Source organism: Rutilus rutilus, assembly GCF_951802725.1.
Source record: "Rutilus rutilus genome assembly, chromosome: 8".
Taxonomy (NCBI): Eukaryota; Metazoa; Chordata; class Actinopteri; order Cypriniformes; family Leuciscidae; genus Rutilus; species Rutilus rutilus.
The window spans coordinates 8,424,709-8,437,890 of record NC_140222.1 but is presented as its reverse complement, the minus strand read 5'-3'; positions in this window follow the sequence as shown (position 1 = coordinate 8,437,890).

The following is a 13,182-nucleotide window of genomic DNA, read 5'->3' as shown; positions in this document are numbered from 1 at the left end:
GTTGGCGTGACTGGGACTCGTACAGCGCTTTATTTAAAGCAAAAGAAAAATAAACAGGTGCGGCCACTGCGCATTCATCGTAGCTCTTCACTACAGCACAAAATAAAATTTCACACAAGCTCTTCCCGCTGCATCAGCTTTGGTTCACATAAACTCTTCCCGCTGTTGTCAGCTTTCACTTGTAACTGTCACGCTGCACACAAGTCTCCAGTCTGTCTCCCCGTCGGCATATCCGGTCTCTCCGCGCCGATTACAAGACACAGGTGTTCGTCATTTGCACTTGACCTAATTGAGCGCCGCTCGTCTCGCTCCTCTCTCTCCTATGGAAGCTTGTTTCCGCCACAGAATAAAACATTTTAAAATATAATTGCGACTTTTTATCTCACAATTGCGAGTTTACATTTCGCAATTCTGACTTTTCTCAGAATTGCGAGATATAAAGTCAGAATTGCGTGTTATAAAGTCAGAATTGCATGATATAAAATCGCAATTATCTTTTAAAATGTTTTATTCTGTGGCGGAAACAAGCTTCCATACTCTCCCGCTAAAGACCTCGCGGAACCACGCCCCCTCGCCACACAGACATTCAATACTATACAATATTCAGTACTATACCAGAGAATATCTAATAAGGCGAGAAGTTTCACTCTCAGTACACTTCCGGCTTCTGAACTGGTTGCAGTTCCACTCTGGTTCCATATGAGGGCGCTCACAGGACGAGTGCAGAATGAATGGAGGTCTATGGCGCTATACCCATCAAAATCCACTTTTCTCAGGATATAATTTTTTGTCTAGTAATTTGAATGTTGTATTCGAAAGGAGATGCAAAGAAATTACACATTGCGGGGTGTTAGATTTTTTAGAGTCACTTATTTGCTTTAAAAAGTCTTTTAAAGTGTCAATGACGTCATACACATCATATGACCAGAGATACTGCTTTACGGCGATCCTTCACTCACTCTGGTGTGTTCGCGCTCTGCACTTTCTTTTCTCTCAAGGCATCGACAACACAGCTGACACAGGTAAACACACGTGCTAGAAGAGTTTTTGTTTTGTTTGTTTCTGGTCCCGCTTCGGATGACACGATGCCATCAAGCTGTATCTCTGGTCGTAATCAGTCCTTCACTGACCAATCAGCGTTTATTAGCAGAATGCTAGCGTGTTATGGGCAACAACAACTCAACCTGTGAGAAATCTAAAGGACTTAAGTACTCGTTCATTCAACTTTCGACCTATAACCCATGTTGAACTTGCAAAACCTACAATAAAATCTGAGATTTCTCAACGGCAATCGGGTGAAAGAGACACATTTAGCCGTCTAGCCCCATTGACTCCCATTCATTTTGCACTCATAGGTGATCGCCCCCAGTGGAACTCTGGTGGAACTACAACCAAAACTCGGTACAATAGGACTTAATAGGGAGTGGGTAGACTCTCCGTAGATGGGCTCTGACTATACTATGTACTGGCAGTGCATACAGTATTTATACTCCTTTACTATACTTTTTTTTACATAATTGCAAAATGAATTTATTATGACAATATACTGTTTTTCTGTAACTGCAAGCTTTGGATTGTGTGTTCTCCATTTTTTGATGTAGGCTACTGTCGTGTCTAATGAATGATCTGTAGTCTTTATATTTTGACCGATGTGTGTAAGATCTGAAAGCATTATTTGATTTTGAGCACAGATTGTTTGGTTTGAGTCAATTGTTTGATTTTTTTTGCCAGAAGAGTCAAATGTTCTCTGAATGTAGTTTGAAGATTTGGTTTTGTGTTTAAGATTTGAACAATTCAGAAAACTATGTCCACGTGTTTGACTTCCTATAGCCTCACTGAAAAAAATGATTCATTGACTAGTTGAATTTACAAAAAAAAAATATGTTAATTGGATCCACATAATTGATTTTAGCTACATTTAAATAAATGCATTACATTGAACTAAGTTCAGCTTAATGCATTTGTTTAAATGTAGCTAAAATCAATTATGTGGATCCAATTAACATAATTTTTTTTAGTAAATTCAACTAGTCAATGAATCATTTTTTTCAGTGTACTGTCAAAAGCAGAGGCAGCAGCTGCTTACACCAGACAGTTTCACTAAACTGTGCTGGATGGTGGAAACTAGTCTCAGCCTCTGACATCACACCCACACTTCAGGAGTTTCCGTCTATTTAAGTCGACATCTGATTGATTGTTTGACTTGTACAGGATTCCCAGGAGACGTGTGTGTGTGTGTCTCGTTCTTTAACGGTCTGGAAACAAAGTTGGCGTGACGCCAAACCCCCATCAAATAAATGCTGGATTTTCAAAAGTATGTGAAGTTTTAGACACTGAAGGGTTATTGAAGGGTCATCAACATTTTTCAGCCCATAAACATGACACTTAATTTAAACGAACCGTGACTGTTTGCTTTACTTGTGAGTCAGAAGCCCTCTTGTTTGGTCCTTGGCAAGTGAAAGTTGTTTGAGTCCAATTTCTACAATCAAAACCATTCACTCTTGCTGAAAAACCAAACTTTGCCCTTAGACAGGACACACAAGCCCTCACAAACACACACACTACAACATAGTCTAACACACTGGTGCAATAAATTCAAAACAACATTTCCAAAACTGGCAAGTTATGTTGCTTGTGGTTCCCCCCTCACAAACCTTTCACATGATGAACACAAAAGACACAACCAATGGATACATTGGCACATTTTACTCATTCATGTACTAGACAGTACAGCGAAGAAAAAAAAAAAAAATACTTTCTCATATGTATATATATATATATATTTATATATATATTCACTTACGTAAGATGTGTGTGACCATCATATCCTCCTGAGACCCAGAAAAAAAAAAGTTTTTTGAATTTAGTTTTTTTCCATGTCATCACATTGTTTAGACTTAGAGCACAATAAACAAATGGTAAAAAAAATTTTTTTGAAAAATAATATTTTATTCATATGTTATGCTATGTCCTCTGTAGTGGACACCAGGACGAAGTTGTTTAAAAAATAAAATGACATGAAATTATATGTATAGGCAAAACCAATGGGATTTTTTTTTAATCACCAATACATTTTGGGGTTTCAGGATTTTTTCAACCAAAATTTGTATAAAGATGATTCTCAACTATGTTATGAAAGAAATAACGGAATGAAGTAATACACCATTTTACTTTATGCAATATGTGGGTAAAATGGCCATAAATTATAATATTCCCATTCAATGCAATGTATCTATAAACTGTATCTAATTTGCACATTACTGCACTGTAAAAAAAAATATGCCTCTCCAACATAAAAATTTCTAGTGACCCGTTGCACCTAAAATTTTTAGTTGGCCCAATTTAAGTTGCGGAAACCAACTTTTTTGTGTTGTGCTGACTACCCCTGCATGTAGACTGAACTTGAAATAGAATGTTGTGTCAATTAAATATTTTCTGTTTACTAAACATAGCTTGTTGGGCCAACAAGCAGACTCAAATTGAAATAAAATGTTGTATTAATTAAATATTTCATGTTGGCCAAAGTCTATTTTTCCTAAATGTTGGTCAAAAAAGTCTATTTTTCATTATTTCAAATAAATTAGACACTATGCTCTGATAAAGTACATTTTATGTATTTATTTAAAAACAAATATATGCTTCACAAAATGAAACTCCGTAAAACATGACAACGGCTTTGCCTGTAAACATTTGAAAATTTGAGTCTGTTAGTCTAAGACTAAGTGCAATTACATTACATGTAAAACTCTTAAACATTTTTTAAACATTCTGCAAATATCTGCTTTACAAAATGAAACTCAGTAAAACATGACAACGGCTTTGCCTGTAAACATTTTAAAATTTTAGTCTGTTAGTCTAAGACTAGGTGCAATTACATTACATGTAAAACTCTTAAACATTTTTAAAACATTTTACATTACATAAAAAAAAAAAAAAAAAAAAAAAAAAAAAAAAAAAAAAAAAAAAAAACAGTACTGCCCACTACTTTCAGGTTACAATGGTCACTATTCAAATCAACAGTTCTATTGGCAAAAAAAAAAAAACTCTGCTTTAAAAATGAAACATTCTGATATTTCTCAGGGATGACTGCTTTACAAATCAAATATCAGCATAAACTCAGATATTGTTGAAACAAACTTAGACATTCTCTCTGAAATTCAAATTCCTCACAAATAAACTGCGTGGGGAAAAAAAGTAATCAAGTTCCAGAGCAGTTACAAAAATTCAACAAAAAAAAAAAAGTCACTGGTATTAACAGAAACTTTTGCATTAAACCTTTGATACCTCAAAATACCTAAATGACTGACAATTAACATGTAATGACCATTACACCTGTAATAACTTGTTTTTCAAGGACTGTATCCTTGCTGTGCACTCTTTTCCCATTTTTAAGATAATCTTCTGGACTGCCTCGAATGTGTACCTTAAGTCCTTAGGGTACTCCATATTTACAGCATAAAGCAGACCAAAGAGCATCATGAGGGCATTTGTGAAGTCTCCAAGATTGTCCATGACAACTTCCTCCTCCAGTACTACAGCCACATTGACCACTGTGGGATATGGTCCTGAGTTGGTAGAACTTTCAGTCACTTCCAGGATCCCCATTTTCATGGCCTTTGTGTGTGGCCCCAGTGCCTCAGTATCCTGTGAAACACAATAAATGACAGTGTCAGACTGAAAGCATAATGTCTTATGCAATCATTACTGCATCTCAAACAGTAATACTATAAAGATATTCAAATTAATTACCTTAATAGTCTTTGAAATTGAAGCTGGCTCTCTCAAGTACAGGGGAAGACCACGAAGAACAGCAGACCTTCTATAAGTAGTTAGATCTGTGGTCTGCCAAAAAGACAGGTCATCAATAAGACATTATTAAGTCACCTAATTCACAAAGAGGTTACACATCTACTCTACCAACAGTTTAGGATCACCTACTCCTTTCACCATTGGGCTTCATTATAACCAACTTCATGAAATAGTTACCTGAAATACATTAAGATTACAATCTGCGAGGGATAATCAGCTAACAAGTGCAGCAAGTATGTAGATCCCTTAAAGGACAATTCCAGTGAAAAATGAACCTAGGGGTAATTAACACATGGTTACCGAGTCGATCGTTCCCTGGGATGCGTTTTCATGATAATCGAATGTAAAGAGTTTTATCTCTAAAAACAGATTAGTTCATAACACTAGTATATGGGTCAGAGAGTAAGTAAAAGTAAATCGCTAGTTAATACCACTAACAAGGCTCAAAATGGCCTCACACTAACACGGTAGCATAATGAGGGTCCCTGCATACAAACCGAAGCATTGAGAGCGTTGTAAGTGTACAGACAGTTTAATAAGAAGATACTTTATAAAGACAGTACATTACGCATTTACAGGCAGCAGGCATCTTGAAAACAGTCTCGATTAATCGAGTCACGAACGCCGTGCTACGTGAGCTGGTCGATAGGAATTACGTTTGTGAAATCTAACGTAGCACGGCATTCGTGGTTCGACTAGTCGAGACTGTTTTCCAAGATGGATCCTGCATGTAAACGCGTAATGAACTGTCTTTATAAAGTATCTTCTTATTAAACTGTCTGTACACTTACAACGCTCTCAATGCTTCGGTTTGCTTGTAGGGACCCTCATTATGCTACCGTGTTAGTGTGAGGCTATTTTGAGCCTTGTTAGTGGTATTAACTAGCGATTTACTTTTACTTACTCTCTGCCCCATATACTAGTGTTATGAACTAATCTGTTTTTAGAGATAAAACTCTTTACATTCGATTATCATGAAAACGCATCCCAGGGAACGATCGACTCGGTAACCATGTGTTAATTACCCCTAGGTTCATTTTTCACCGGAATTGTCCTTAAGACTGTTGGAATAACATTCCCAGAGTCTACTTAGGTTAGATACTGAGAGTGGTTTTCTAACAGTCCTAAAATAGATCTCAAACATGCTGTGCACTTGTTGGCTGTTTTTTGTTCAGTCATATTGACCAAAAGCATGTCAGGTGACTTTCATGAGGCTGGTCAAGATGAACCAATGGTGAAATTAGTCAATTTTGCACAGTAGTGTATGTAGGTGCTGGTCAAACGGAGCTATATGATAGGAGAAAAACAGCTTAATACTACACCAAAATATTTCTGTGTAATGCATACATGTTGATCACAAGGTCTTAATCAGGGAAGTTGACTGCTTTGCCCGTTTTGTTATCCATACCAATTGAAACAATAAAATAGCACCATAATCAAAGTCTCACGAGGTTCCATGTATACCCCATGTAAATAAGATAACATAAACAATACGTGTGACATCCCACAAACAAAAAATAAGCCATCATCTCTGAACACCATTTATGGCATCCATTATATGATGTATTTGTGGGATTTGTACATGTATTGTAGATCATCAACATCAAGTATACATGGAATCTTTTTGACACATTCTGAAAATATAATGTAATTCTATTGCTCACATAATGAGCAATGGATAAATGTCACAAGACAAAGTATCAACTCAACTGACAGAGACCTTGAAATTAAAATGTTGAGTTTTGCAGTTAAGTTTTTGTGGAGCAGTGAGCTGTTGGGAGTTTCTTCTCTTAAACAGGTATCAGTAAATTATGTTACACTGTTTAACACTGTTATATTTTATACAAAGAAATGATTAACATACCTGGGCATCCAGTTTCTCCAGAAGTTCATCCAAGTTGTTCCACCTTCCCTGTCTTGCTTTGGCTCTGTACATCTTCAGCAACCCCTGGGTGTGATTGTCCAGCGATGTCAGGAATGTTGACTTCAGGTCAATACGGTTGATGCGGAAGAATTCAGCACAAACCTGTGGGTAATGAAAGATTCAGAAGCAAACAAGTATTATTATTTATTACAAAGCAAATTATTTCAAGACATTCAATTCCAATGGTGACAGAGGAAAAAAAATGACTTACCTCCTCCTCAAAAAACAGTCCTGGCCATCTTTGCTTGATTGTTGACACCAGCGGCTGATCCTGCACAATTTCCTTTCTCCTCAAGGAAAATGTTGTCTCCATCTTTGCATTCAAAACGGTCAAGCTCAAATTTCTCTTTTTCACTTCTTCCTCCATCAATGACCTTTCCTTCTCCAATTCTTCTTCATCCAAACCAACAGGATGGTCGGGAAGAAAGTTAAGTTCAGACCTTCTGGGTCTCTTGAGAGATCCTCGAGATGAACCTTGTCTAGAGTGGGTATTCACAACCATCTCACTGCATCCTGCATTGCGGAGTTTCTGACGATAATTAGCCATTTTAAACTTCAGGCTAATTTTCCATGCTTCACATCCTGTCGTGTCAGATCCTGGGTCTTTGAGACTGGGGTGTTTTTCTACCAAAGCAGATGCAACCTTCTCTATTTCAGAGTCTTTTGGGTAGGCTTTGTAAGAGTACACAGTTTCAGCCAATTTGTCCAAGATATTCATTTTCATGTCTCTTGGAACAATCAGGGCTGTTCCATTTTCTTGAAGATCCTCATTAGCTTTTTTCAGCCTCAACTCCACATCATATGAAAATGAAGGCACTGGAAACATGCTTGGCCACTGCTCAAATCTAGATGTAGAGAGAGGAGAAACTGAATGGGGTGAGGAAGCTGATGACTGAGTGGATGTCATGCTTGCTGTATCCACAGTGAAATCTGAAAGGTGAGTATTGTCCACCACTGGGCTTAAAACTACTTCCCAGTGGATCCTCAAAGTAGCCTTGTCTTTTGGAAGCTCTGTGATGTCATGTAAAGTACAAAGTTCATTGTTGAAGTCAGGGTCTTCATACTGGATAACAAAACTTCCCATTATCTGCATTTTTTCACAGAGAACTGCAGAGAGTTCTTCAATTGACGATGGTGTGGGTATTGATAACTTCCTGATGTTGTCAGGTGAGAGAATGACTCGAAGTAACATTGTTTCCTGGGAAAGAAAATTAAGAGATTACATTTTAGCAAAGTAAAAATCTCTTAGCAGACACCATACTCTTTCCACCTACATTGTATGATGCCAGAGGGTAGAAATCAATGAGATCTTGTGGGCTGACAATGGCTACATTGCAGTAAGTACTTCCAACAATTTCATATGCTCTAAAATGTTCAAAGTACCATGAAGACAGTTGTTCCACTATGAATGAGACCTCTGTGCCAACAACCAGAATACTGTGAATTCGACCAAACTCTGGAAAGCCATCACTTAGTCCAACTGGTAGAATCATTCCTTTACTATACAAAGTCCCAAACAATGTTGCATTTGTTGCCAGGGACAAGGAACTCAGATTTGGATATTTGTTTTCAACAGCTGTCCGCAGCCGCGGTTCAACAGCTGACAATTTGACCACTTTCAATTTTTCAACATGCAATGGTGCTTTGAAGAAATTTTGAGCGTCCAAAGCAAAAGCAATCATTGATTGATGCCTACTTGCCAACGTTTTGAGGGGATTTTTGAAATTGCGGGTGTCGTGCACCACCCTCTTGAAGAAGCTATGCTTCGCTTCATACCGCATTGTCCACAGATCAGTCAAAGGGCCAAAACAGCGGATCAAGTTCGGATAATGCTCAAGGTAATGATGTTTAGGTAGCAACCTTTCATTGGGAAAAACATCAGTGAACAACTGGCGATGATCAGAAATTTTACTCTCTAGATAACAGAGAGATTCTTCTGATAGCTTTGAACTAACCACTAATTCCACAATGTCTTTTAAGTCCATTAAAAGTTGCCATGCTTTTTCATCCTCAGGCACCATACCACCTACCATGAGAGGGAGCAGTCTAATTAAGGCCCAATTTTCATGTGCATTTCCTCCAACTGTTTTTTTCAAGTGAAAGGTCTTTGGAATTCTTTGAGGGCGATTCACTCTATCTGAATATGAATATTGAAATGACTGGATAATGCTATTGAGCTGATCAAATGTAAAGTACTTGGCACCAATCAATTTCTGCAGACACAGAGCCAATTCCCTAGGTATTACCCCTTCAAACAGATCGTGTAAAACATCTGGAGGAAAACCAGTGATGACATGAAAGAAGGATAGGTGTTTCTGAAGAACACATTCAGCTTTCACACCATGCACATTTGTTACAAACTCATTGCTCTTCAACTCAGCAATGCATTGATCATGTTGCTCATGACTTCTGAGTGGAAAGAGTCCCTGCCTAACTTCTGTGGTCTGAATGTCTTTCAAAGATGCTAAGCAAAATCTGCAGAATTTTTCAACACGAAAACTTTCCTGAAAACCTGCAAGTCCATGCGCACCAAGATTGTCTGCAGACACATTAAGCACAGTTCCCCTGACATTCTCACCTACCTGTTCAACATACAAGCCTTCCTGCTCTAGGCTCCTCAAGTCACATAAAAGTGGTTCAAAAAATGATTCATAACCATACACTCTCACTTCAGAACTTTTCCCAAGCAGTGCCAATTGGATAGAGTGGAGACTCGATCTGTACTGTGATTCCCAATTCAAAATGACCCAATAGACTGCTGTAATTTTATGCTTCTTTCTAGAAGTTCCCAATGGATTGGCAATTTCAAAATCATCAATATAAAACCCAAGTGAAAGTCTGAAATCTTGACCATTAACAAGTTTGTTAACTTTGAAATACTGACCATCAAAAGGTGAGGTGTACAATCCTGGTGTACCCTCCTTTATGGGAAATGTCTTCTCAAGAACGTCAGGTCTCTCCAACAAAGACTTCAAAGTCTTCAAAAGAGGAACATAAACAAATGAGTGATTTTGTACCCTATTGAACACATATTCAACAGGTTCAATTATGCCAAAATTGTTTTTGAAGTAGATGTTTCGCTTGTGATTAGTTGAAAGGGGACCTTTGTCAGTGGTGGCACTCAGAAACGGGTTTGTTTTTTGTAATGTGTCAGCAATGTCAGCAACAATAGACTCATTAACATTGCAGTTGTGCTTTAGCAGAATATTCTGAATTGCACACAGTGTATTTGAGTTAGCAATTGACAGAATGTCATTTACATTATCAATAATCTGTTGAGAGGCACTTTGGGACACATGCAACTGTGACTGCATACACAAGAATAAGGCAGCAAGTTTGTGTTCAAGTACTGGCTCACATTCCTCAAGGTTCGAATCTGAAATATGAGAATCTGCCTGAATGTCATCAGCTTGATCTGATGGACTTTGTGAAACTGAGACTGTGTCAAACTCATTGCCTGTACTGCCTACTGTACAAACAGATGTGCAAAGGTCATTCAAAGTTTGTTTTCTGTGTTTCTTGGACTTGTGAGCTCTGAAAGTTGTGTTGTTGTTGCAGCTAAAATCACAGTTGGAGAATGGACAATGAACTCGCTCATGGTTTTGCAAATGTCTTCCTAAATGTTTCAGAAATTGAGTAAGTGAGCAAATATCCGAGAATTCACATAATTCACACCTAAAACTGGCATGGTCAGTGTCTGTCTGAGTGGGCCTGTCTATTTTAGGATGTGCTCTCCATAAATGGGTTTTTAAGGCCCCTGTTGTTGTAAAAATACAAACACAGTCTGGATAAATGCAGGGAAAAGAACCTTTACCTGCTTGCCAATGATGAAGCCTGTAGTGCTTAAGCAGGATGTCTTGCTGCAGATGTGAAAATTTACAATAGCGGCACTGCATTTAGCTTTAAGCCTGAAAAAAATACCTGAAATACAAACAAAGACAAATGCATAAATAACTATGCACAAAATAGTTCTATACACAAAACAACCATACTTCAGTATTTTTTTAGGGTTTTCTTAAACCTAACAATGGCGCATTAGCCATCATGCCTCTTCTAGGCTAAGTATAGCTGGGTACCAGGCTAACGGGGTTTGGTGAGGCAAACTGATAACGTTAAACAGCTTACAACTCTGATAGCAGCTATTCGTTTTCGTGTTAGCACAACTGTTTTTTTGTTTGTTTTTTCTTTATTTTTATCGGACTGAAATGTTATTTCACTCTTGCAAAAGGAGGCTTTGTGCAAAGTACTAGCTGCTAACACGAAGGCGCACGTGCTTTGAATGCCAACTAACTGTTAGAACTAGCCTAAATGATCAGTCACTCTGTGATAGCAAAAGCACTAACTTAGTTGTCAAGACTAGCTGTCTGTTGCAGTCAATTATTATACATATCATAAGCCAGAATGCAAATGGAATTTGAAAATATTGACCATTAAAAATATTAAACGGGAACATGCCACGCTTAACCGTTAGGATCAACGTTAAAACCACATGAAAGTTGGAAAAGAATGCTAAGCTTTATGCGTTAAAAATTGGATTTTCCAGCACTGCTAATCACTGTAGGTACTCACAATAAAGCTATTTCAAACTTTGTTGAAAGACAATAGATATATTCGTAACCTAAATTTGCTCATTACCTCGCAGCACAAAAGACAGGGAACTAACTTTGAAGCACTCACCACTTCAATGTCGTGACTCGTGGCGGGGGAAATTCCATGAGCCTGGTAGAACTCCTTTGCGCATGCTCAGACGATTGACGCTGTTCCCTCTTGCTCGGCCAACATAATATTTTTTGTGCAACGTTAAAAGTTCTGTGAACACGATTATTTATTTTCTCTTGATGAACATTTTGTAGTACAGTCATGGAAATCATGCAATCATTGACCAAACATATTTTTCTTTTTTGACACAACCATTATGTTGAGCCAACATGTATTTCCTCATTTGTACAACTTTTTGCATCAATATTTTTTTACAGTGTGTAATGTGTTCTTGGAGCAACATTTAATGAAAAAAGAAGTGTAATAATTGGAGTATACTCCAATTATTACACTTCTTTTTTCATTAAATGTTGCTCCAAGAACACATTACAGTAATGTGAAAAATTTAAAGTTGTCTCAACTTATTATTATTTAGTAACTAGTTCCACAGAAATTTTACGTTCACTCAATTTCTCTCTTTAAAGTGTTGCTTCAATTATTATTTTTTAGTTGGCCCAAACTTGACTCCAAATTAAAAAGGTATGTTTGCTCAACTAGTTTTATAGTTCATTCAACTAAAATGTTTTAGTTGGCCCAAACTTGACTACAACTTAAAAAAGTATGTTTGCTCAACTAGTTTTAAAGTTCATTCAACTAAAATGTTTTAATCAGAATTTATTTGGGCTTAGCTAAAAATTTCTGTACTACATTTTATACTGAGGTAAACAAAATTATTTTCTGGTGTGTTTAAAAACAGATAAAAACACAAATGAAAACACATTAGCCTTTATTTCACAACAATCTACACAAACTAAACATACAGGCTAAAGTGTTCAGTTGACAAACATTGAATTCAATACTGCCAATTTAATTTTAAACATTTATGGAACTAAAAAACATTTACTAGAGAACAATAAAGCACATTTTAAATTGTAGTAAAAACTACAAACACTAATTAATACATAAAATAATTTGTGTGGTCAAGTTGATTAATCACATTCAAGATAAAAGTTTGTGTGTGTGTGTCACATTATATGTGTGCGCATATGGGTATATGCAAGGACATCTGCCTTTATAAGCACATGAACTTCAATGACATCCCATTCTTTATCCGTAGGGTTTAATATAGAGTTGGCCCACCCTTTGCCACTATGACAGCTTCAACTCTTCTGGGAAGGCTTTCCACAAGGTGTAAGAGTGTGTTTAGGAAATTCTAACAATTCTTTTAGAAGTGCATTTGTGAGGTCAGGCACTGATGTTGGACGAGAAGGCCTGGATCACAGTCTCTGCTCTAATACATCCCAAAAGGTGTTATATGGGGTTGAGGTCAGGACTCAGTGCAGGCCAGTCAAGTTCCTCCACACCAAACTCCTCATCCATGTCTTTATGGACCTGCTTTGTGCACGGGTGCGCAGTCATGTTGGAACAGGAAGAGGCCATCCCCAAACTGTTCCCACAAAGTTGGGAGCATGAAATTGTCCAAAATGTCTTGGTATTCTGAAGCATTAAGAGTTCCTTTCACTGGAACCCCTGAAAAACAACCCCACACCGTAATCCCCCCCTCCACAAAACAGGGATTTCAGGGGTTGGGCTTTGCCCCTTCGTTCCAGTGGTGGTGGTGGTGGCGCAATGGTTAAGACACATGCCTTTGGTGTGAGAGACCTGGGTTCGAATCCACTGGGAGACACCAATGTGTCCCTGAGCAAGACACTTAACCCCTAGTTGCTCCAGAGGCGTGCGACCTCTGACAT